The following is a 24,510-nucleotide window of genomic DNA, read 5'->3' as shown; positions in this document are numbered from 1 at the left end:
CCCAGAAATATGGGGCCAAATGACCATGGACTGCAGCTTGAGAAACTATGGGCCAAGGTAAATCTTTCCTCTTTTAAGTGATTATCGATTGCTACCTCTTTTAAGTGATTCCGTCCCAGAGGCAAAAGACGACCCGAACAATGCCGATAACAGTAGAACCTACCTCGTGAAGCTTTCTGGTGAGAAGTACATATGCTAAGATATGTAAGGAGAACTGAGTGCAGTGGCCTAGCATGTGTTGTTCTAGTTACTCACGAGACTGAGACAGAAGCATGACAAGCCCAGGAGTTCAAGGTCAGCCTGGGCAACAGAGTGAAACATTTACACACACACACACACACACACACACACACACACACACAAATGCACACCCATAAGGCTTAGAAATCTGTGTGGCACATAGTAATAAGCAACATATAAAAATGTTTATATTTTATTATTCTGTTTTGATTATTATCTTGAGAACGGGGTATCCTCTGTGATAAACTTTATTTTCCAAATAAAGATAGCTTTGTTACTTTGGCTGATTATATCACATAAGTCCACTATACAGTGTTCGAGTGTTCTATGTATCAATATTAAAAAGTCACCTTAAGTCCTAGCTCTCAGGTAACTACCCTGAACACGACCACCAGCCTTGGGCTGCGTCTTCATGGCTTTCCAAAATTCTTATGGTGACATCTTAACACTCAAACTGACAGTTTTCAGAAGTGGGACTTTTTTGAGGTGAGTTGCTCCTGGAGCCAGGGCCCCCATGAACAAGATTAGTCTCCTTATGAAGGCCAAGAGAGAACACTCCCCTTGCAGTCTGTGAGTCCGAAGGTAAGACCTTGTCAGACACTAAATCTGCCTTGCCTCAGACTTCGAACCCAAGACCTGTGAGAAATAAATTTCTGTTGCTTGGGGCTAAACCTGAATTCCTCAAGACTGTGAGCCAAACTTTGGCCACTCAGTCAGTATACAACCTTATTTTATCTGCTTTTGTTTAAAGATATGTTAAGCAGCACTGAAGTCAGGGTGCACAAGGGGAGCTCCCTCCTTCCAGGAGTGGGACAAAATCCGAATTCTTCAAAACTGTAGCCCAGTTAAACTCTCCTCCTTCCAGCTGTGTCATGTACTGTGTCTCAGCCACCAGAAAGCTGACTGGTGCAGCATCAGTCCATGACCATAAAGACAAATTACGCACATTTTTTCAATAATTAACGTGCAGTCCTCCTCTTGTGAACAGTGTTGCTATTTCTCTTTACTTACTGTTATAAACATCTCATGATGAATAGCATCACTGGCAATAAAAGAGTGGCAATTTGGCATTATTATGGGCCCAACCCACTGCTAAGGATTTGGCAAATATTTGGCAAGTATTCAATTATTTCATTGAAGCCTCACAACAAGCTTCTTAAGAGGAAAGTATACTAACTATGCCCATTTTACAAATGAGGACTCAGGCATTCAGAGATGTCCAGTAATTTTTCCAAGTCACACAGCCTGTAAATCAAATCTTTCTGACCTCAAATTCCATATTTGGACCAGTGCACTTTGCTGACTTCTTACATATACAATCCTGGGCACCGTTGGGCTGTTTCTCTGGGATACCTGTGCAGAATGAATGACTGAGTTCAGGACTGGCACACGTGCAGGCACTGATGGATATCGTTACATGTCCCCTCCGGAAAATGTGTCTTAATTTACAACCCACTAATAGCGCTTGAGTGTTGCTGTATCCCATTTCTGATCGCTAAGTACCCTTATTCTTTGACCTAGACCCCAGGCCTTGATTCTTAGTGTGTGTCCTTCAGCTGCTGGTGACTCATCTTCTTGCACGCGTCCTATCCTAGGTGTGTCCTCTTTTGTGAATTGCTCGTTCACATTCTCTGTATGCCTCCCTCCTGGCAATTTGTCTCTATCTATAAAGGTTCTTTGAATGCGTGCTATTAACCCTTTAGCCTTCATACACGTGCTGAAATACTTGGCTGTCTTCTTTTAACCTTGATTATTGTGGCTTGTAATTATTTTCTTTCACAGTTTCTAGATTTGGTTTTATATTCAAGGAGGCACTCGCCATCCTAATAGGACACAAATATTCTCTCAGCTTTTTTGGTTTGTTTTAGTACTTTATAGATTTTTGATTTTTTGTCATCTTGGAATTTATTTTGTTGTGAGGACTAAGGTATAAAGGCAGTTTTATTCCTTCCCTACTAAAAACTTGCTGGTTGTCTTCACAACATAGAAGAAATCATCTGCCTTGCTAATGTCCAGTGCCATTCTTTACCATACTGAACTCTCATGCACGTGGGTCTCTACTTCCAGGCCCCCTGTTCCAGTCCACTGGACCACACGGCTATTCCTTTATCAATAGTGATTTTTTAGGATGTTCAACATGTTCATTTTTTCAGATAAGTTTTTTTTGCCACATTATAAAAAAATCTGTTGGAATTTTGATTAAGATTCCATCTATAGACCTTAGATTTATAGGCCTCAACACCTCTTTGTATTATTGGCTATTTCCGGTTTTTGTATCTTTGGGGACTGAGATTTCTCTTCTACACTTTTGACCTGGAGTACTGGGTACCACCTTCTTCATGGGAATTTTCCTTGCAGGCAATGATCATTCCCTCCCCCATTACTCTGCCTTTCCCATGTTATTTCCAGTTTATTCACCCTGTATTACAATTATGACTTGAAGGGTGAGCTCCTTGATAAGGGGTTCCTGCATAGCTTGCATGTTTGTACATCTCCTACCATACCTGGCAGGTGGTCTGGCCTCTGGAGTTATTGGTAGGATAAATAAATGAATGAGCAAATGAATGAAAATCCTCCAGGAAAGGAGATTGTGCAGGGAAATGAACTGAACACAAAAGTCCTCTTTTCCATGGGCTTGCATTGGAAAACAATAGCTTGTCCTTGGCTAACCCCTAAGAACAAACCAGAATCAGAGAAGTGCTTTATGGCTAGACCAGCGTACTGTGTACAAGGTACCGCAGTACTGCTTCCTAAAGACTGCCATCCTTGTCAAGCATTCAAGGCATTTTTGAGGGTGGGGGAGTCTCATGGTGGTCTTGAGAGGCCTCAGAAGAAAGAGGACAGACAGCATTCTCTGTAAGCCTACATTTGAAGAGTATTTTTCTGTGAGATACAATAACCTTGAAAACTGGAATTATTAGCTGTATTTGCAGATGAAGAAACTGAAGCTCAGAGAGAGAGACCTAGATAGTAATAGATAGTAAGTGCTCAGACTGGAGAGAACCACAGAGCCTAAGTTCTTACATTTTCCATGATAACACCCAGAGCACCAAGTCCTGGATGCTGCAGGCTGGTGCCCAGAGGAGTCCCATATGGAGCAAAGGTCGCACTCAAAGTAAGTCAAGATTGTCCAGAAAACTCCTTTTCCTCCAGAGCATCTGTGCTGCTGCTGCTATGAATTTTCCTGAAGAGTATCAGACTCAGGTCAAAGAGCCTCTGTCACTGCAGTGGACACATCACACAGGCTGCATTGTCACCATGGGGTTGGGGAGGCAAGGGGTGGGGGAGGTGGATGATTTGCCATGGGGATATAGATTGGTGCTTGGCACACATCTGGGAAGCTTCTGTGTATCCTGTCTCCCAGCCTGTCCAGGCTCCAAGGTGGGGGCTTTCTGACTTGGCCCTACAGCCCTGTCCTGGGAGTGTGGCCAAGCAGTCACTTCCTTACTGAGCTGACAGCTGTCAGGCAAGTCCCCACTTATTTCTAAGCCTGGATTAAAGCTCTGGTGACTCAGGAGGGACCATGAGTTGGAAACCAATATATTTATGGGGTTTGACTGTGCCTAGCTCCCAATACAGGCCCCAGGAACATAAAGGTGAAAAGGCCACTGGTTTCTTGCCTCGTGGAGCTCTAAAGGTGGATCACAAGGAAAATTCACAGTCATACCCATGTGTCCTGATGGAGAAGCTAAATTCTGGGGGAGCCCAGGTTTGGGGCATCTGCAGCAATGGTAGCAGTTGGATGTCAGGCTAAGGCCTGGGCTTCATCTTGTGGGAAAAGGAAGAAGCAAGAATCTGCCATGATTAGATTTGTGCTTTTGAAACAGATCACTGGGTATATATATTTTCAATAAGGTACAAATGAAAGTATCCCCATTTTGGATGAACAATACCAAACATAAGGAGCCAATGGACATGAACCTGGTTGAGCTGCTCATCTGTAGGTTACAGGTGCGGAGAGACCTAAAGCGAGAGAGACCCTGGTTCATGTTTAAGTCCCTGCCACTGACTTATACTGTGAACGACAGCAAATTACATGCCATCTCAGCCTCAGTCTCCTCCCTTGTAAAATGGAAATGCTGTCACCAAACACCCAGGGCTTCCATAGCCTTAAGTGGTATGTCAGATGACATTGTCCCTTTGTATATCGCCAACAAGTGTGAAACATTAAGGGGAGGCTCCAGCGGGCTCAGGGCACATACCCCAGGATCTTCCAGACATCCACACCCCTGGTGAGTCCTCAGGGAGTCTCTCTCAGCTGTTCCAGCTCAAACCAAAGCCATCCTGTAAAAACACAGTGCTGTCCAGAGACGCCATCCCCCGTGTGTGTGTTGGGTGGGCCACCTGCCCCGGGTACAGCCTGCTGGACCATGAACATCAACAAGGGCCCCTTTCCAGTGGGAGGAGGAACAGGGAGCTGGCTTGTTCTCTAAGAGTGGAGCACTGGCGGGCAACGAGGAACATTCTAAGGTGGGACGCTTCTTCCTGCACTATTGGCAGCTGTCTACATAAGGCGTCCATTATGTGCGGGCCCCAACTCCACGGAGACTGAGAGGCTGAGCTAAAATTAGTGTCAAATGTGCACCCGCCAGAGACACAGAACATCCAAAGGTCAGATGCCTCTAGGCAGCTGCCCAGGCAGGAGCGGGGGAGCTTAGCATTTGGCATCCTGGGTCCCTCTTGGACACAGGGACAGATATCTCTGCCCAGGTTAGATTAAAAAATAGAATCCAGACTGTAATATATATATATAGATTCATTTAAGAACTGAGGTCCCGTGACTAAGTCATTAATTGAATTGTTTGCTAAATAAGAAATTATATATTATAATGTTCAGAACAAAGACATGGTCAGAGGAAACTCCAACTCAATGATTTTGCTTTTATTTGCATAAATTCTTACATGCTGCATTTCAGAAAATAAGGTGACAGTACTATACAGTACCATCAGCAAAAATCATAGTACTGTATCAATAAGGTGCACTGTACAAAAAAGGACATTGAGGCTCTATAAACAAGATGTACAAGACTGTGCAAAAAAATAAAGGTGGGTGGTAAGTCTAAGCTGCAGGGTGTAAGTCTGAACAGTTGTTAAACAGCTAGGTTGTTAAATGAGAAATATCTATTTATCTATTCAAATGTGCATACGTATACACACAGAAAAAGGATGAGTGAAGATCCACTAAATAGCTTAGCCATGGATGTGAAACAATGGTGGATTTTTTTTCCTTTTCCTGTACTTTCCAAAATTTCCTCTATAAATATGCATTATTTTTGTAATCAGAAAAGAACACAGTAGCCAGGCGTGGGGACACATGCCTGTAATCCCGGCACTTGGGAGGCTGAGGCAGGAGAATTGCTGCTAGTTGGAGGCCCGCCTGGGATACAAAGTTAGTTCAAGGCCTGTCTGAACTGCATAGTGAGACCAAAAATGAAAAAGACCAAAAAACAAAACAATACAAAAAAACCCATAATAAAAGAGGACATAAAGTGCATATTTACATTAAACATACAAAAACGACTAATCTGTGTCTGCTTTTTGGCATGTGATATATGTGTGTGTGCAAACACACTTACATGGCTGGCTGGTGTTAAAGAGCAACTCCTCCAATCCCTTATTTTATGGAGAAAACAGGCCCACAAGCAAATCAGCTCAGAGATTTCTTTCCAACGAGCCTGGTGTTGAACTGGAGTTTCCCCAGCATTGCTCAGTTATTCTTGCAGGTGTTTTATACCCATTTCATGGAAATGGAAATTGAAGTAGAGATATAAACTGATTTACCTACTGATGCCTGGCTGGGAAGCCACAGAGCTACATCCTAGCCCATTTCCCATCTGCAGCCTGCTCCTTTTGAAGAAGAAAGGACCTTTGAAAAAGCAAAGCAAAACCAAGCCGAATCTACGCCCTGCTCCTAGAGCCTGGAGCATTCAGACAGTAACTCCTTCCCACTGCGAGTTTTAGATGGCTTTCCTAGAGCCACTTGGGCCACATTTTTCTCACCTGGGGCTTATGGTCCTGAGGCTAGATCTGGCCATGGAGGCCTTTGAGCGAACAGGTGATATAAGTTAGGATGTAGGAGCACAAAGGGCGAGGCCTACTCCCTTTCCTGAGATGGACAGGCTGGCTGGCAAAGGCCAGAAGGTGCCAGTCTTCTGGAGGGAGGGGCTACCACATAAACCTCCGTCACATGGCCTCCTCAGCTCACCAGCACCCCAGACCTGGTAGCCTAACATCACAGCAGCTCCAGGGACACTGACCTGAGCCTTTTTTTCCAGCTGCTGTCTCTCCCTGAAAATCCTGTCCCCACCCCCATTTTCTGCCCCACCAACTCTTCAGGGCTCAATTTATCATGCATTTGTGCATTCTCATTAGTGAAGTCAATTTTACTGAGTTTCTCCTACTGCTAAAGCAAGGTAGACATAGCTCCAATCCTGCAGGTACCTATAGTGCAGAGGCTCCGAGTCATTGGAGCAGGAACTCTGGGGCCACTGCCTGGTTAGGCCACTCCTTAGCTATGTGTACTGGGTCAGTCACACAGCCTCTCTGTGCATCGGTTCTCAGCAGTGAAAAAGTGTGATCTTAGCACCTGGCTTATTACAGCTGTGCAGACAGATTGTAAATCCCTATGAAGCTCTTACAGAAGTACCTGGCATGCCATAAAAACACAATGATCATCAGCCATGATTATCTTTATATGACCATCCGGCCCAGATTCCCTCCATCCAGTGCCATCACCCACTGGATGCTGCCTTCTCTGCAGTCCCATAGTCCTTCAAGCACCTCTCAGAGCATCAGTGGCCATGCAGTACAGGTACTGGGGGCCCCCTTAGTCCTTCCTTTCTCCCCAGCCCTCAGCACAAATGCCATCTCTATGCTCCTGCAGTGTGAGCTGGCCTGTGTCCTCAGCCATAGACCAGACAGCCAGAGAGCCTCCTGACTGACCTTCCTCTATCCCTTCCTGCAGCCCTGCCAGCCTCAGGGACCCTTCATCCCTGGGCCTCGGTAAGGTCCTCCTGGTCACAGCCACTGCGGAGTGGCTCTCTGAGTGCCTTGCCTGCTTCTTCTCATGCTGTCTCTGCTCCTGTGCTTACGTGGGTTTGGCCCCCAGAGTTCCCCAGTGCCTGGAATGGAGTTCCAGCTGAATGAGCTTTTCCAAGCAAAGTCAAGGTCACTGGCTTTACTTCCTGTTAACACACATGTGGTAACCACACATGCCACCTTTTCAACCCGAACCCTCACAGGTCTTTCCAGTCACCTGCTGCACAGCAGCACAGGAATCGGCAGAGGAACATAGAATCTAAACACCGACTGCAGGATCCCCAGCCCTGGACAACCTTGCACATGATCTTGTGTTTGATTCTGGAACTGTCTAAGGAGGCAGGTGTTTAACAATGAGACCCTGAAGCTGACAGGTCCCTTGCTCCCTACAGGAAGACAGGAAGGGCAGGAAGGGCTTCAGGGCAACTCTTGCTGGCTGCAGAGCCTATTCTTTCTATACTCCATGGCGTGATGATGTGACAGTGTTCTGAGTCCTACCCAAGGAGAAATTGTAAAACTCTACCACTGCAAAGTATTTCAGCATACAGAAACTGCCACGGGGCAGGTGCCACTTTGCTATAGGTTGGAGGAGAGGAGAGATTAAGAGGGGTGTAACACCAGCACCAAACCCTTTAAGGTTGCTGTCCTGGAGAAAGTGCCCCATTGTTTTCCAGGGACCAAGGATGGCAGAGCTGGTGGAGCAGCAAAAGGAAAGATAAGCACCAGGGTCATGTGGCCAGAGCAGCCATGCACAGTGGGGCCCTGAGCACGAAAGACCAGCCTCAGACACGTCAGCGTGGGTCTGCTGCCCATACACCTTGATACAGTTCAACCCCACAACCAAACCCCAACAGAAAGGACCCCCTCCTTGCCTCGCAGGTTTTGTTGTACTGTGGTTGTCTGCATATGCATCTGCTCTGTTGGAATAGACACTTATGGAGGGCTGCATGTCAGAGTTTGGCTTCAAGCAGAGAGTGCTAGAAGTCTCTCCCTCCAACCCACAAATGCATGTGCAAGCACAGAAACCCTGGGCCAGTGCTGTCTGTCAGTGTGAGGCCATGGAAGTGACCGAACAGGAGACTGCATCGTAGGAAAGGGGCCTGCGACTGCAGTGCCGTCCTCACCGCTGCTGCACCCACTGCAGGGGCTGCTCTGCTCACCTTAGCGCAGTCCCACTGCCTCCTTTACAGACAAGGAAATAAAGCTCCAAAAGGACAGCTGTTCACTTGAGACTTTCCAGCAAGGCAGAGGCAGAGACCTGGGGTCAAGGCCCTCGCCTCTTTCCAGGGCTCTCTCACCAGCACATGCTGGACACCAGCTGCAGGACACTGGACACAAGGTAGCTTCCTCCTGGAGCCTCAGTGACATATGAGGCTCCATTCTCCTGCCAAAGCTGAGGCCAGGCCCACATACTTCCTGGCCAACAGGCATGGTCCATAGAGTCCTGCAGAGTCGGTGACTGGGGAGAGCTTACCTGTCAGACATCAGCTGTAACATGGTGGGGGAGATGTGGCAGAGATTCCTAAGCACTCCAAGGACTGCATTGGAGGGGGACCTGTGAGAGGGAGAAGAGTGAGAATATTATCCACCACCATCTGTCAGCTTGCAGCTGAGTTTGAAAAATGCATCCCTATATGAAGTGCACAGCCCCTTTCCCAGCATGGTGACTGTAGGGTGGGGGCCAGGCGGCTCCCAACTTGCAGCCACAGCCTCGGCACATCCCACGGAGTGGAAGTCACGGTCGCCCACCCCTGCAGACCTCAGGCACTCTCAGCCTGCTTGGCCTCAGAATCTCCCTCTCCCTACTGCTAGGAAAAAGGCCCTCAGGGTTCTTGGAGCACTGAGGAGGGTGATTCACTCTTTTCTTCCATCTCTCATTCATTCACAAATGTGTCCAACAGCTGTTTGGGAAGCTGGTGTCAGGTGTCATGGAGAAGAAGTCACTGAGAGCTCTGACTTGTCTAGTAAGAAAGGCATGGTAGCCCCAGGACCAAGATCCTGGGTTCCCACCCTAGCCTGAAGGCTGGCTTCCCTCTTCCACAGGATCGCTCTGCAGATAGCAGGCGAAGCACTTGGAGGGTGCAGTGTGGGGCGGGACACTGCCAGCACTGGGACCACACAAACCCTCCGTGTGCAAATGTTACTCAAAACTCCTCCTGATGGTTACTGCACATTTCAAGTGTCTTTACACTGAGAAAATAAATTATACAAAACTACAAGGAACATAATGCTTTGCAATCAACTTGTATTTTAGTGATCACAGCACCACTACGTAGATTTAAATAATGGATACACATGTACTCATTCAAGACATAATTTTTGTCTCCTGGGCTTAAGGTTTCAGGCCCCAGGGGACCCATGTATTTAATATTCATTCAACAGATATGTACGGAGCATGTCTAGGATGTTCTTGGTCTGGAGGACTGCAGTGCAGAGAGGGCAGGGCAGGGGCTCTGCAGAAAGGGGAGTGTGCCCTGGGATGGGTCATTGCCTATCTGAAGGTCTGAGTACCTCAGGGGTACAGTGGAGAGGATAATCCTGACACTGAAAAGTTGCTGTGAGAATTAAATGGGACACACCCAGTTCAGGGCCTGGCACAGGGCAGAAGTTCAAAAAATGGACAGCGTGGTTCCCATCCTCCTCAACAGTGCCATTGCCTTCTTCCAAACACAATGCCATCATCACCACTCTCCTTTCTTACTAATCCAGAGATGCCTGTCCTGCCCTTCCGTGAGAGGACACGGACTTTCCTGCCTTACAAAGGAACTACGAGTATCTACTGCTTTTCTCGGGTTTATGCCCAGCTCTATGGCTTCAGAGTTCTGGAAACTTGGGAGAAGTTATTTAACCTGTCTGAATCCTCTTCCCTGATGTAAAATACGGACAGTAGTTTTTGTAATACACAGAAATGAAGTAACATATAAAAAATCTTAACATAATACCTGACATATGATAAATGCTCAATAATTAGTGGTCATTATTTTTTATGCCATTATTATTACCATTTCTTTTCCTAGCCCCTGAGCCCCTTAGGGCAGAAACCATTCCAAATTTATCTCTGACTTCCCACAGAGCTGAGTAGCAGGCCTGTCTCCAAAAGACATTAATAAATGATTGCTAAATCAGTCTTGGAAGTTCACACAAAATCAGATGCAGATAACTAAAGGGGAACTGGGCATGGGGTACAAGCAAAGATACAAAGTCTTACTGGAACCTTGAAAACACCAACAGATTGCCTGAAGAGATCCATTTGCCATTCACAGAGTCAAATTGCAGGTGTGATAAAATCATTTGTTCATTCATGGAACTGACACCAAATTTCCTCCCTCCCTCCTTCTCCACCTTTCCCTTTCCCCATTTCTGTTCCCTTCTTTCTTTCTTCCTTCCTTCTTCCTTCCTTCCTCTCTTCTCTTCTCCTCTCTCTCTCTCTCTCTCTCTCTCTCTCTCTCTCTCTCTCTCTCTCTCTCTCTCTCCCTGCTTTTGGTGTTGGGAATAGAACCCAGGACCTTGTGTTTGCTAGGCAAGTCCCATACCAAATTTTTCACTTTGGTCCAATAGCAAGCTGCTGCTCAGTGATTGTTTTTTTCACTTTGAAGTCTTATTTCTGCCCATCTCATTTAGCTTCCACACAAATATCTAGAGGTAGATGGAACAGATGCTAAGGATCCATTTTGTAAATAAAGAAGTGCAAGCTTCAGCAGTGACAAGTCTTGCCAGAGGGCACACAGTGGTTTGACACCCAGGTACACCACAGGCCAAGGTCCCATCAATGACCTTCATTCTTTCCTGCTGCCTGGGTGATGTCAAGTACTTTATAAACATCCTCACTGCTCAGTTGCTTCTCAGAAAATGAAATGGACTTAAAAAGCTATTGGTGGGCCAGGGATTTAGCTCAGCGGTGTAAGCACCTGCCTGGCAAGCACGATGTCGTGAGTTCAATACCTGGTACCAAAAAACAAAAAAATACTACTGGTGTTATTTTAATCTGCCTATTTTAAAAGACAGCATCTTGGGAGAGGGGCTGAGGGGGGAGAGTGAAAAAAGAAGAGGAGTAAAGGAATTGAAAAATGGCCAACATATGTCGTATGCTCGTACCAATCCCCCACAATGAACATCATTATTCTGTATCACAAATATGCACTAATAAAAAAAAAGAAAAAGGGAAGAAAAGAAAGACTTTAATGTCTACAAGGCAGGGACTAGAGAGACAAAACAGTGCAAGGGCAGTTGAACATATGAACTCTGATCTCGAGATGCTGGAATTCAAATCCTGGCACTGATACTTACTAGCTGTGAAACTTTGATAAAATTGCTGAACCTCTCGGAACCTTAATTTGTTTCATCTATAAAGAGAAGACAAGGGTTGCTGTGAGAGTTAATTAAACTAATCCATGAGCAATGCCTAGAACAGTACTGACACACAGTGAGGTTAGCTCTACTTGTAATTCTCCATGAATGGCATCTAGCTAGGTAATTCCCGGTAGCTAGCGCAAGAGCCAATACAAGCAAGATCCCTGATAAACACGTTAGATAGCTGAGAGGATGCAATACTTTCTGAGAAGATGTAAGCGCCTGGGCTTTAACTACTGATGAATAGGCAGAAGGGTAGCTGGACATCTGGCCCCAAGAAACTCCAAGTTCCTAACTCCAGTGGAAAGTGAGAGTCATTCCAGGCCTCAAGGCCCTTTCTACCTCCCCAGGAAACTAGATCCATGGCCTGGCAGGTCATGTGACTAGCAGTTAGGACTGTAGGCTCCACAGTCAGATACTTCAATTCAAGCCCTCACTTTCTCATCCTGCTACTTACTAGTTGTGTACAGCCTCAGTTTCCTCATCTGCAAAATAGGGTTGCTCACATGTACCCTGCAAAGAAGCTGGGTAGATAAAATGTCGCACAGAGTGGGTAAAGTCTCCTGTTCCTGGCCCCCATCCATGGTGACGGTGACAGTGAATTTAATACGGTCAACAGCAGTTCACCCAGATGGAGCTCATCTGATGGTCAGCTCATCTGTCTGAGTGTTGCTTCTTATGGGGCTTGGGTCCTTCTACCAGGGACATGGCTTACTGAAACTCCAGGGTCTACTCTCAAAGCCAAAAGGCCACATGAAAAGGCAAATTATTTATTTGGTCCCAAAATAGACTGGGCCCCATGGAGGTGGCACAGCTGCCTGAGCAGAGAGAGAATCCACATGGAGAGTTCCTCCCCAGGGTCAGTGCAAGCAGGGGTATGCAGTTGCTTCAAAATTGGCCCAGGGCCCAGTTTACCCCACCAAGACCCTAAAGCCCTCAGACTGTCCTGCTTCTCCCTCATCTCATCTAATCTCACAATGAATCTTCAGGGGGAGCATCGTGCCCTCATCACACCCATGTTATATTTTTTTAAAATCTTTGAGCATCTATTGATGTCTCTATTCATTTAATGCATTTTTCAGAGAAAGAAGTTGTTATGGTTTAAACCTAAAGTGCCCCCCAAGTCTCACTGTTCACAGGCAGGGCCTGATTGGAAAAGGTAAGTTCCTGAGGGCGTGACTGGGAAGTGTGTATTTTTGTCTCTGGCTGTTCTTTCTGGCTTCTTCCTGGCTTCACCAAGGTAAGCAATTTTCCTCTGCCAGACTCTTCTAGCATGAAGATTCTGCCTTGGACCCCATTAACCATGGACTGAACTCGCGAAAACTATGAGCCAAAATAAACCTCTCTTTTAAAATTGAAAGTGTCAGGCATTTTGTCCCATGGATGGGAAAATGACTAATACAGTAGCTGAATCATGAGCACCATAGAAAGATCTATGATCTTATCTAAGATCACGTAAGTAGCACATGACAAAACTCGGTCTGTTTGGCTTCAGAGTCCTGTTCATTAATTTATCCGTCTACTATTTTTTAGGGTTTACCACATGGTGGGCACTGTATCATATTCTCTCTTTCTTAAAACATGTTATCTATTTTCCAGTACTCCAAAGACCCTAGTATCCCAGGTAACCTAACAGATATATTAACTCCCTCCATCTGTCAGGCACTGTGCAAGGTTCTGGGACAAGAGATCACACAGAACCCTCCTGTCAATCCTATGCAGTTGATCATTTCATTGCTTCTATAGATAACAAAATGGGCAATTTAAAGAGGAACTTATTCAGGCTCATACCCTTGCATCCTGGATGGAAGCCTACATCCATCTTACCCCAAACTTACTGTCCCAGAATACAGTCAAAGGAAAAATGCAAAGCAAATTCCATGAAACATTATTTATAGTCATGAAACACTGAACACTACAAGCAATTCTAAGTACTAAGATTGGAAAGGGCTAGAACGGCAACGAAAATGGGGACACATCTATGTCAGGAGTTGGCAAATGACAGCCTGTGGGCCACATCCAACGGATGGCTTGCTTTTATAAATAAAGTTTAATTGGAATGCAGACACACCCATCATTTACAAAATATTTGTGGCTGTTTTGTGCTTTACCAGCAGAGCAGAGTAGTTGGTATAAAAGGACCTAAAATATTTGCTATTTGACCTTGTCTCAAAAAAAAAAAAAAAAAATTAAAAGGCTAGGGATGAATCTCAGTGTGAAGATCCTGGGTTTGGTTCTGAGTACCATAAAAACAACCCTCCTGCGGCCAAAGAAATCCCAAAGAAACAAAGGGGAAAAAAAAAACACCTTCCATAGAGACCATTATATAAGCCAAGGGAAGGTGGGGTGCTCTGGTAGCAGTTGAGTGGGACACATTTTATGTCATTCTCTGTAGCTCACCCAGAGGCTGCCCCTTGCAGAGGTTTTGCAGGACCTCTGCGGCTCCCAGGGTGCTCCGGAGTCCCTGGACTTCCACCAGCTAAGAGCCCTGGAGAGCCAGGACAACATGGCTGCGCATACCTGGCAGTCATGTCCTCTGAAAGTGAGGACTGAGGGCAAGAACAAGGTTTCGCGATGGCAATGAAAAAGTGCAACTCGGGCAGTGCTTTCCCGGAGAGTCCTGGATGCAGAGAAGAAACCACTCAAAGTCTCTGCATCCAGCCTATTCCCTAGTGCTGGCCCACAGCCCTATCCCAACCCCAGGCCTGGCTCCCCAGTCCCTGGAACTGCTGACAGCTGGTATTAACTTACTAGGACCTGCTTCCTACCTGGAGCTCCACTGAGAATCTGACAGGAATCATTTCAGTGAATCCCAAAGAAAGCTGTATCAGGTACCGTCTCTGTTACGATTTCACTCATAAGGAAACCAAAGTCAAACCATTGGCAGCCTCTTCAGTCTTTTTCTCTGGATTCTGATCTGCTACCCCCTCCCAAGCAGGCTTCTCAGTGCCACCCTGCCTACAGGCACAGTTGGTTTGAAGTTTCTCCGACTCTGTGATCCCCAGGCTTCCATCCTAAAGAGGTTTCCATGGCCTCCAAAAAGGATGTGAGATGTGACAAGATTGGCAGGATGGCATGGGTGAGGAGAGGCCTACCAGCGGCCAGAAGTCACCCATGGTGGTGGTGGTAGTGGTGGACAAATGTAGACTTCATGACACTATCCAGGGCAGGGTCACCCTCATTCCACAGTGGCACTTTTAGGGCTATAGCTTTGTGGGCTGATGACGGCTGACCATCCCCACTGCCTGGGGGACACTGAATGGGATCATAGAAACCTTGGGCTTTAGGACCAGACGGTTCTGTGTTCAGATCCCTGCTCTGTTCCTCAGAGCCTCTGTAAACCTGAGGTGGTTCCAGGGGCAGTGGACCTCTTTGAGTCTCAGCTGTAAAATGAGGCCAATGATATTTATCTTTAAGAGCCTTTGTGGGGACTTAGAAAATTCATTTGCAATCACATTTGCTTTTGGCGAAGGCTGGTCTTCTTGCACCTGTTCCTCATCAGTCCCTGTAGCACTGGGGCTGACTCCTCCTGAGGCCAAAGACACTGCCTCTCAGAGTCCAGTGACCTGAGCAGCTCCAGTGATGCCCACTACGTGTCTGGCAGGGACCTGGGCCCATGATGTACACTGGGCATGGACACGGGGTCCAAGCACCTGATTCTAAACAATGGGCTATTCTGAGGCTTTAATTGCTCATCAAGGGGAAGGCAGGTTCTGGGCAGTGACAACCTTGAAAGTTGGTACAAGCATCAGGTGAGACAGTGGAACAGACACACCGAGTGCAGGTGTGGAAATGCCAGCCCATAGCTGCGAATCCCAGAATGTCACCAAAGGAAGGTGTGTTGAGCCTCTAGAGAACCACAGATGGGAAATGGAGGCACCACAAGGAAAGAGCTTCAAAAAGCTTGTTTCAAAAAAAAAAACACTCACCAAGCACTTCCTGCAAGCCAAGCTCTGTGCTGTGCCACAGGGACATCCCAGAGTATGGGGGCAGAGTCTACACACGCAATTACGGTACCCAGTGACTGGTGTTAAGAGGAGGCACAGACAAGGCCTGGAAAGATGAAGGCATCCCCCTACTCCTGATCAAATAATCATTTACCCAGTAACTATGTGCTCCATTCCCTCAGATGTCAGTGACACAGCCCGGAAGAGCCCAAGCCTTGCCCTCTTGGGGCTTGCAGTCCCATAGCTCAGCAAGGCAGTAAAAGGTCAGTGATGAGGCACAGAGTGTCAAGAGTGTGGAACTGCTGGAAAGAAAACTAAAGCAGAAAAGGGGACAGTGAGTGCCTGCGGCTGGTTGGCGTTTGCAGGCAGATGGTCATGGTCACTGCTACTCTGGCAGATGCACACCTGAGACAGGCAGGGTGAGATGCTCTGCCCTCCTGAGTGAAGGAGAACCTGTGTCCTTGGCTGACCTGACCTGCCTCAGGGGCCACGGAGAAACAGGAACAGAGACAGGGCCTGCCCCACATCACTGGTTTCACAGCCAGAGCTGATCCTTACAAGGTGTGTGTCCCTTTCCCCGACAGCCACTCTCCCTCCCTCCCTAGATCCCAGGGAGAGGAGCACCAGGGAGCTCTGCCGAGTTGGGGGACAGAACCAGGCCTGCCCACCATTGCTTCCTAGCTGGATGGTTTCCCAGGAAACAGGGCAACCAGGCCCTTCACCCTCCGGATGCTGCAGGCAGGTTTGTCCCTCTACCCACGTGGAGTCATGGTGTCAGATACACAAGGTCTCTCCACTGCGGAGCTGTGTGACCCGAATCAGTTCAGCAGAGCATCTGTTAAAATTGGATGCTGTGCTGTCTTGAAGAGCTGCTGGGAGGACTAGATAAAGGAAGGTATAAAATGCCTCTGGGAGCCTGTGGCCTGCTGTGGGCTGGGCAGAATCAGGCATCGGGCCCCTCTTGCATCAGTTCCCCCCCCCCTCCCGCCCCCACTTGCCTGCAGGTCAGAGAGCATCCTTCCTTCCTCATGACTTCTACCCTCAAGAGCATGTTTTCTCTTTCTGTGTCCACCACTGGCCCCTGAACAAGACAGTTAGTGCTCAGATAGTAGCCTGCCTTCCCCGGGCCTCAGGGCCACCTGCCTGGGGCTCAGTAGAAAGCCCATTCAGTTACTACTCAATAAATCTTTCATGCAGCTTCCAGGGAAGTTGAACTTGAAGACTAGGGTATATAGATTCCTGGATCCAGAGTCAGCTTTTTCATTAATGAAACTACCCTGGGCAAGTTAACTTTTTTCCTTTTTGTAAATGAGGATAATAATCAGTGCCCAAACTTCTGCAAAATTACATGGTGATTTCAATATTAGTGTTTCCATTATAGACTCATAGGTTGAGACAAGATTTTATTCAGTTTGTAACCTAATACTATGATCCATTTCACAACTTCCTGTCCCCTGGATGTTCCATCTTTAAGTTAACTCATCAGTGACAAGGAACTCATGACCTCCTGGGTAGCCCATGCTGTTTTGGCTGCTTCTGAGCCTTAGAAATTCTGCTGAGCTCTGGGATGCACAGAAAAGAGGGAGTGGTGAGTAAGCCTGGGAGAGGGGCTGGGAGATGTGCAGGAGTGAGGGGGGGGGTCCAAGGAGCTGATAGCACCAGAAATGATGCCTCCACCCTCCAGGCCAGGGAGCACTTCCTGGTGGGGCTTGCCGCAGGCTGCCAGCAGCCCTTTCCAGACAAGCTGGCACTAAGGGTGCCTACCCTGGTCATGGCTTCAGAGTCAGACGGCCCATCCAGAAGACACCTAGCCTGGCTGGCTCCTGCCTGGACTGCTCAGAAGCTGGACCACAGGGCCCTGGGTTCTCAAGTCTGGATGTATGATTTATGACTCCGATGAGCTCACCAACTAGGGTGGGGGCGATCTGAGGGAGACAGGAGGGAAGCTGCTTATGGATTTTAACCCTCTGATGTTACTGGCTGGGAATTTAACATCAATAATTCAAGGCAGTGGGGAGAATGGGACAAGAAAAAGGCAAAAGAGAGCGGGAGGTGAGGAGGGAAGGGAGAGGAGGCATGGGGGAGGGGAAGAAGAAAAGAAGGAGGCAAAGATGCTTTCTTTGAGTGTTTCCCAGGGGTACCAGACCTCCTTCCTCCGCTTGATTGAGCCTCACTGGAATCTGTGAGGTTTTCCCGTTACCCCCACCCCCCCACCCCAGTGACTAGATGAACATAGTCAGCTTGAAGAGGAAAAGTGAAGCTTTCGGGTGGTGGGGATTTGAACCCAGAACTGCTGCCTCTTAGTACTCAGTTCTTTCTACTATACTCTGTCTCCAGAGGGTGGCTATGTCCTTGGCAGCCTCCAGACACCCAGCTCATATTCTGGGTCTGACATGGAGATTTGCACCCCCTTGCCTCCCCCCGCCCCGAGAAACCAGCCATTGGCCTTTTGGACAGCACCAGAACTTTGTTGCTGAAGCTGAAAAAAAAATTAACTGCTATATTTAAAAAGCATTGTTCGGTTACTATGGCAACAAAGGGGCTAAGAATAATATAAAAAGATGATTTGCCAGGTTGTCACTGGCAACCCAATTTTAAGGGTGTGTGTGTGTATCTGTGTTCAAAGGAGTTGGGTGGGGGAGGTGGCCAGGTTCAGACCATCTTCTCTGCTCCCTCTGGCATCATCTGCTCCTGTGGCATGTCCAAATAGTGGCGAGATGTCAGGCATCTTACCATCTGGCAGAGTGGGGGAGGAGCTGGCACACCTGGCCCTGAACCTGGAGATAAAGGTGGCTCACAGTTCCCTAATTGCTGCTCCCTCCCAGCAGCCCCTCACCGCCTGGGCTGCTTCCTTCTGCTGTGGAACCTCAGCCGGAGGCACCTCGCAAACAGATGGCTCCCAAATAGCTTCTTCTCTCCGACCTGGGAGCTTTCAGCCTGCCTGGCAGACTCCCCAGGGACCACCAGGGAAAACAGATGGCCAAGAGAGGAGAGTGGGAGATGGATTTATCGATCTGCAGCCTGGATGTCAGTGGTGGGAGGTGGCTTGGCAGACCCATGCATGGGCAGCCTGCTCTCTAAAGGTCCTGTGGAGAAGCACGCGTGATGTCCGGCCAGGATCTGAAGACTGGCCGGGGTCCCTGGAGGGGACTCACAGCAGACCTGAGGAGGGTGGGAAGGTACGCAGTGAACTATGGACCCTCATCCACCAGCCTGCTGCTCACTAGGGCTGACATGGAGCACCCATGGGAAGTGCTGGGCAAAAAACAGACAAAAACAAAACGTCCACAGTAGCTGACAACTGAGTTTTAGAAAGGGCTCTGCAGTTTCCGCTTCTGTCATAGCCATGCAATGCGAAGGAAAGTTTGGGATCAGTGAGAACAAGGCCCCCAGCCCAGATTCGTCACACACTGCCATGTGAGTTTGAGCAAGTCTCTTAGCATCTCTGGCTCTTGGGACTGTGACTGGATCTCAATAAACTGAGGCTTATAAGGCGCCAGGCCCAGGGCACAGAATATCCCCAGTGCTCAGCATATCCTGGAGAGAAGCCTGTCTGCAGCCCCTGTTGCTGTTAGGCCCAAATCAAAAGCCACAGAGACCCTTTGCAAAAAAGCAAGGCATAGCACACAGATGCCAGTACACAGGGATGGACAGTGAGGGACTCCAAGAGGCCAGATATGCCCAGAGGGCTCAAGGAATCCCCAAAGGAAGCGGGGATGACGGTGCAGTTCTAGGGGGAGGACAAGGAGGGAAACCAGTCCAACACAGGTAGTGGTCCCAGTGAATGCAGGGAGACGAGAGCAGGCCACAGCCTTACTAGATTGGACCCAATCAGCAAGGGGAGGGAAGGCCCCTGGGCAAGAGGCAGTCACATCCACGTGAGGCTTAGTGAGGAAGGTGGATGTATAGGGTGAGCCAGAGCCAGGAGTCCTTAAGGAGACAGGTCCAAAAGCCCTGGCCAGAGGCAGAGGTGCCCTGGCTAAGGCAGGACGGTGCTTTATAGTTTTCCAGACACATCCATGTTCACTTGGCTACCCCAGGGTAGACAGAAGGACATCCTGTTTAAATTCTGCCCTACCTCTGCCTATCAGGGCTCCTGATGCACAGGTAGCTACAAATTGATGTCTAAGCATTCCCAAGAAGCAAGAGAGTCCAGGAATGCCAGAAGGGTACAGATCAGGGAGTATTCTCATGGATGTGTTTGGTCACTGAGGCTTTCCTGGAGAGGAAACTGGGCAGCCTTCTGAGCAGATAGCAGGGCATAGGGAAACTGTGCCTGGACCTGTGGGGAAGAAGGAGGTAAAGGAGTGGGATGAGGCTGGGGCAGGAGCCATGAATGTCAGACTGAGGGGCTGCAGAGCTGTGGGGAGCTAGGGCCTCTGGGCAGGATGGGAGGAGGTGAACATAGAAGCTCCAGGAAGCCAGGGTAGATCACACAGACCACACTTCCCTCGCTTCCATTGCAGGCAGAATCTTCTTGCCCACACCCAGCAACACACCCTGGGCCTCAAGTAGCCTGCCATGGAGAATGGGTACATTTACCCAGCAGCAGGTCCTATTTCAACAGAACACAACCAGCCTTGGCTCTGTTGCCCACCTTCAGCACCCACAGGTTACTTTGTGGGTACTCCTAGGTCACTCTGCTTTGTCCCATGGTGGGGGCACTGAGTGCAGTGCCCCAGGGAGTATTTTGGGCCTTAGGGGAGTTCAGATTGAATTAGCTGTGAGCTGCCTCAGCTGGCCAAGCATCTGGAGACCAGAACTCAGGCAGAGACAGCCCCTGAAGGTTTGCCCTGTCTTTCCCACCCCCTTTCTCCCTCTTTCAATCAATTTTTGTCAAGTACCTCCTAAGGGGTAGGCATTGAATCAGACAAACACCTCTGCCCTGTTGGAACTTAAATTCTAGCCTGGGAAATGAAATATGTCAGGTAGTAGATGGGGGAGAGGGGGAAATAGAAACCAAGGAAGGGAAGAGAAAGCAGCACAGCAGGTGAGGAGGAAGGATCCTCCTGGGGCCAGCATTTGAGCTCAGGCCTAGAGAAAATAGGGAACAACAGCATTGGTCAGACTCTGCGTCTAGTGCTCCTAGTGCTCAGAGGGAACAGAGGGACTGGATGAGGTGAGAGACTTCCAGGAGTCAGGCTGCCGGTAAGGAGCCAAGCAGGCTCACAGGGGAGGATGTCTGGTGCGAGCTCATTAAATAACACTGCGCGGGGGATGGGACACAGTTTAGGGCAGAGGCTCTGGCCAGAAGATGAGCACAAACTGTAGAAACAGGCAGAATAGGCATGGGATCTGCCGTCCAGCCAGTAGTCACTGACTAAGCACCTGTCCACGGCAGGCTCCAGCTGTGCATGGCTCTGTCACACAGCTAAGCCCACGTGACTTGAGATGGACATTCTCATGGAATGTACATTTAAGTGGGGCCCACAGAGGTGGGCTCATGGGATCCCAGGACCCCAGAATCTGTGATCCTAGAATCAAAATGAGGATGTCCTGGAACTAGAGAATCCAGACCACCAACTACAACTTCTCAGCACAGCACAGTGACCCTGAAGCCAGATTGAAGCACAAGAAACCAAGGCCTTGTCCCCCTAGTATCCCCTACATGGCAGCCAGTGGCAGGGCCAGGGCCTCCCACCCAGGAGTCCAGGATCCTACGCCAGAAAGGATTATAGGCTTTGGGGAGAGATGGGTGTGGCCTGGGGGCAGGCAGGCTGTGGGTCTGCACCCCTTGCTTGCTAGATCATGGAATCTTTCCATGCACCTCAGTTATTTTACCCATAAAATGGGGCTAACATTGTATCTGTTTCAAATGGGGCATGGTAAATGCTCCAAATGCTTGCTGCTTTTGTGATTATCAGTGGGACTTCATGGATGCTGGTAGGTGACACAGGTGGGACATGCTGAGATCTGAACAACTGGCTGCCTCAGCTACACAGCAGGCTGAGCACCATGTCACACAGGAGAATCAGTAATGAGAACACGGACTACTTCACTCTCACCTGGAGACCCTGACACTCTTTTAGGCACACACATACACACACACACACACACACACACACACACACAGAGAGACATGCTACAATTATAGCTCTCAGATCTTGACTCAGCCCAGGGCAGCAAGAGCCAAGATGGCAGGAAGAGAGAGACATTGAGCCTGAGGTGAGGTGCCTCCTATAACCCCATCTATAGGCTGGGCTGAAGCTGGCCTCAGTGGATCAGGCTGACCAGGAGGCTCGGGGCAGAGCCCATGGCAGGCCTGAGTGACATAAGTGCATGTTCACAATGATGGGATACTGGGGTCAGTAATAGGGACTGAGCTCAGAGTGTCCTGCTGTGACCACAGCTGAGGGCGGGCACAAAGGGTGGCCACACAGCAGAGGAACTCCTGGCAGGAAAGTTGTGTGTGTGTGTGTGGTGATCAAGCAGAGTTTGTTGTTAAGAGAACAGCATTACGGAAAGAGAAAAAAAGCCCAGTGGGAAGGCATGAAGGTGACCTTTTCAGGGTGTGGGACCTGCAGAGTAGCTCTCTTTGCTGTCAGGGTCCTCTGTGATGGAGGAAGACAGGGTAGGGGGTGGAGCGGACACCCTTTCACATCCATGTTTCAGCGGCACCTCCAACCACCAGTTCTTACTGCATTCACAGGAATAACTCACCTGTCTAAAAAAAGCCAGGCCACCTAAACGTGTCATCCTTCCTGTGGCTCACTCTTTCCATCTCACAATGGGTGTGTCCCTGACATGGGATGGGGGCTGCTCAGAAGTAGAGGTTCCTGACCAGCATTAGCTGTTGACTGAGCCTCCCTGCCAAGTGTGTCCTTGTCCCTGCAGGAGGGCTTGAGCACACTGCAAAGCCCTGGGGCTCTTGGGACTCCAAATCATAATAACAGAGAGGGACGACCGGGTGACCAGGCTCAGGAGACAGACACCAGGCCCTTCCTCAGCATCATCTCAGTCCCACAGCAGCCCTGGTCCAGTGCACAACTTGCGTCAGCACCAACATGACATAGTGGGGCAGACACAAAGAGGCTTGGGGGCCTGCCTGGGCCTGCACGTAGTTAAGCAGCAGAGCCAGGATCTGAACCTTAGACTGTTCACTTCAGATCCTCACATCTTTTCCTGCAGTCTGAGGAGTCTCCTGCCCTAAGCTGCACAGGCTAAGGAAAAATCTAGGATGGAAATTATTTACCTCCAGTCACATAAGGACTTGGCTTTAGAGGGTGGCCCTGGCATAGATCCATGGCCTGTTCCAGTGGCCAGCTTCCTTGATGGACACTGGCTTCATCTCTAGCCCAGTGGCCCTTCAACCTACTTGGCCTTCTTGGTGCCTCCTGTGTCCACCCTCCTGCACTCCTGCCAGACCTCCATCTATACCCCAGGCGCTGAAAGTCCTCAGAGCAGCCAGAGATTCTCTAAGCCATCACCAAACGGCCCCAGGAGTGTGCCCAGGCCCCAGTGCCTTTCAAAGGGACTAACAAAGGGGGGAGGCTGTCATTTTTCACCACTGAGACATTCTGTGGACAGGATGGTCCAGGCACAGGACACACCAGGAGCAACTCCGAGTTTTTCTGAAAAGACTTGCCTCACCCACTCCCAGCAGTGACCAGCCTTGCTGGGCTCCCACCTTCCCAGAGTGAGTTACACACAGTGCTTGTGTGAGCAGTCAGGGAACCACAGGTCTAACCAGAGCCAGAGGCTGATGGTGAGGGCGTGGGCGGAGAAATCGGTACCATGCATTACCAGTGAGAAGGTAAAATGGTGCAGCCACTGTGGAAAACAGTATGGCGATCCCGCCAAAAAATAGAAGTACAACTACTGAATGATCTAACAATCTTATTTCTGGATATTTATCCAAAAGAATTGAAAACAGGATCTCAAAGAGATGGCTGCACTCCTGTGTTCATCGCACCACTGTTTACAAAAGCCAAGATGTGGAGACAACCCAGACACCCATCGACAGATGAATTGACACAGAAGGCAATATGTGTGTGTGTAATCAAATATTATTCAGCCTTAAAGAGGAAGGGAAATCCTGCAATATGTGACAACATAGATGCTAAGTGAAATGAGCCAATCACAGAAGGACAGATACTTGCATGACTCTACTTCTATGAGGTGTCTAAAATAGTTAGACTCAGAAACAGAAGGTAGATGGTGGCTGTCAGGAGCAGTGGGATGGGGGGGGGAATGAGGAGTTGCTATTCAATAAGCCTAAATTTTCAGTGAAGCAAGTCGAGTAAGTTTTAGAAATCTGTACAACACTGGGCCTACGGTTAACAATACTGCATTGTACCTTTAAAATTTGTCTGAAGGATAGTGCTCATGTTAGATACTCTTAACTATAATTTTATAAAGCTCATAATGTAAAGCAAGCGAGGTAGGTAAGTGTACCAGTTAATTACTAGGATTAGTGGCAAATACTTGTATAATAATCTATATCCTGTGCCAGGCCAGACTCTGAGCTTTTACCTATATTAATTCATCAAACATGAAATAAAAGAAGTACCATTATCAGCCCCTGAAAACCAGGTGAGAAAGTGAGGCACAAGGAGGCTAAGTAACTTACCCTGAGCATTCTGCCGCTCACAGGAACAGAGCAGCAACTAGAATCCAAGCAGGCAGACCCAGAGCGCGCTCTTATGACTTTTGCTGCCTCTTGGGACACAGAACTCTACTCTCTCAGAAAGATGTGCATCAGGACGCAGAGAGGACATGGTGGCCCTCGTTCTGAGGACAGAGCATGAGATTTTCCTAAGGGAAGGGTACCTGCACTGAGACTTTCAAAGACAAAGAAACTCCATCCTCTCTGAAGCCTAAAGAAGCCAGCAGCAGAAGCCTCTGTAGCTACAGGAGGAGCTGAGAGAGCTCTGCCCAGGGAACTCACCCTCGGCCCTGACCCACAGGCTCCACCTCCTCCTCCTGTGAGCTCCAG

General features: G+C 48.5%; 1 protein-coding gene across 4 annotated transcripts in view; it reads right to left on the bottom strand.

Annotated features, from left to right (window-relative positions):
- Positions 1 to 24,510, bottom strand: part of Hivep3 (HIVEP zinc finger 3) — a 433,036-nt gene that overhangs the window by 142,123 nt on the left and 266,403 nt on the right. For all 4 annotated transcript variants that reach the window (XM_063236192.1, XM_063236193.1, XM_013154430.3 and 1 more), the window contains one exon: positions 8,753 to 8,833. The gene's annotated coding sequence lies outside the window, so the exon portion shown is untranslated. The remainder of the gene's footprint in view (positions 1 to 8,752; positions 8,834 to 24,510) is intronic.

Source organism: Cavia porcellus, unplaced genomic scaffold (genome assembly GCF_034190915.1).
Source record: "Cavia porcellus strain 051 isolate PalLab524CR breed Dunkin Hartley unplaced genomic scaffold, mCavPor4.1 scaffold_25, whole genome shotgun sequence".
NCBI classification, from domain to species: Eukaryota; Metazoa; Chordata; class Mammalia; order Rodentia; family Caviidae; genus Cavia; species Cavia porcellus.
This window is presented reverse-complemented; position numbering and strand designations above follow the sequence as displayed.